We start from the raw sequence: 1,837 nt of genomic DNA on the forward strand, positions 1-1,837 counted from the left end.
CTGTCTTCCCAAACTTTTCCCCTCTTCCCAAACCTTTTCCTTCTTCCTACACTTTTCCCCTCTTCCCAAACCTTTCCCCTCTTCCCAGACTTTTCCCAACTTTTCCCTCCTCCCAAACCTTTCCTGTCTTCCCAAACCTTTTCCTTCTTCCCAAACCTCTCCTGTCTTCCCAAATCTTTCCAGCCTTCCTACACTTTTCCCCCTTCCCAAACCTTCCCCGTCTGTCTTCCCAAACTTTTCCCGTCTTCCCAAACTTTTCCCAACTTTTCCCATATTCCCAAACCTTTCCTGTCTTCCCAAACTCTTCCCAACCTTTTCCCCTCTCCCCAAACTTTTCCTCTCTTCCCACACCTTCCCCCTCTTCCCAAACTTTCCCCTCTTCCCACACTTTCCCCTCTTCCCAAACTTTCCCTCTCTTTCCAAACCTTTTCCTTCTTCCCAAACCTTTCCTGTCTTCCCAAACCTTTCCCTCCTCTCAAACCTTTCCCATCTTCCCCAACTTTTCCCAACTTTCCCTCTCTTCCTAAACCTTTCCCCTCTTCCCATCCTTTTCCCTCTCTTCCCAAACTTTCCCATCTTCCCAAACTTTCCCCCTCTTCCCAAACTTTTCCGCTCCCTGCAGCAGAAGACTCCTCCTCCTCCTCCTCCTCCTCCTCCTGCTGCTGCTCCTCCCTCTCGGAGCCGGGAATCTCCCTGTGGCCGCCCCCGGAAGCAGCCGGGACCCTCCTCCGTAAGTTTTCCAAGGGAAACGGGACCGGATCCCGTCGGGATGAGGGTCCATCCCATTCCCTAGGGATGGATCCGCCTCTCCTGCCTCCCTCCTGACTCCTGGATAATCCTGGAGCTCAGATCCCGGGATTTGAGATCTCCCGATTCCCCGGCCGGAATTCCCGAGGCTGGAAAAGGTGGAATTTCTGGAGAAGGGTCTCCCTGGAGACCTTCCCGCTTCAGGAATGTCCTGGAAGTGTCCAGGACCAGGTTGGAAAAACTGGGATAGTGGAATTTTTCCAGGAGCTCAGATCCCGGGATTTCAGGTCTCCCGGTTCCACGGCCGGAATTCCCGAGGCTGGAAAAGGTGGAATTTCTGGAGAAGGGTCTCCCTGGAGACCTTCCCGCTCCAGGAATGTCCCAACCCCATCCCTGGAAGTGTCCAAGGCCAGGTTGGAAAAACTGGGATAGTGGAATTTTTCCAGGAGCTCAGATCCCGGGATTTCAGGTCTCCCGATTCCACGGCCGGAATTCCCGAGGCTGGAAAAGGTGGAATTTCTGGGGAAGGGTCTCCCTGGAGACCTTAATGCTCCAGGAATTTCTTGACCCCATCCCTGGAAGTGTCCAGGGCCAGGTTGGAAAAACTGGGATAGTGGAATTTTTCCGGGAGCTCAGATCCCGGGATTTGAGATCTCCCGATTCCCCGGCCGTAATTCCCGAGGCTGGAAAAGGTGGAATTTCTGGAGAAGGGTCTCCCTGGAGACCTTAATGCTCCAGGAGTCTCCCAGCTCCCTGGAAGTGTCCAAGGCCAGGTTGGAAAACTGGGATGGTGGAATTTTTCCAGGAGCTCAGATCCCGGGATTTGAGTTCTCCAGATTCCACGGCCGGAATTCCCGAGGCTGGAAAAGGTGGAATTTCTGGAGAAGGGTCTCCCTGGAGACCTTAATGCTCCAGGAATCTCCCAGCTCCATCCCTGGAAGTGCCCAGGGCCAGGTTGGAAAAACTGGGATAGTGGAATTTTTCCAGGAGCTCAGATCCCGGGATTTCAGGTCTCCTGATTCCACGGCCGGGGATTCGCGCCAGAATTCCCGAGGCTGGAAAAGGTGGAATTTCTGGAGAAGGGTCTCCC

The 1,837-nt window shown here is 53.9% G+C and overlaps 1 protein-coding gene across 1 annotated transcript in view; it reads left to right on the forward strand.

Moving 5' to 3' along the window:
* The window catches only part of LOC113981216, a 12,227-nt gene that overhangs the window by 5,741 nt on the left and 4,649 nt on the right, over positions 1 to 1,837 (forward strand). The window lies entirely within an intron of this gene.

Source organism: Neopelma chrysocephalum, unplaced genomic scaffold (assembly GCF_003984885.1).
Source record: "Neopelma chrysocephalum unplaced genomic scaffold, ASM398488v2 Primary Assembly neopelma1_96261, whole genome shotgun sequence".
Taxonomy (NCBI): domain Eukaryota; kingdom Metazoa; phylum Chordata; class Aves; order Passeriformes; family Pipridae; genus Neopelma; species Neopelma chrysocephalum.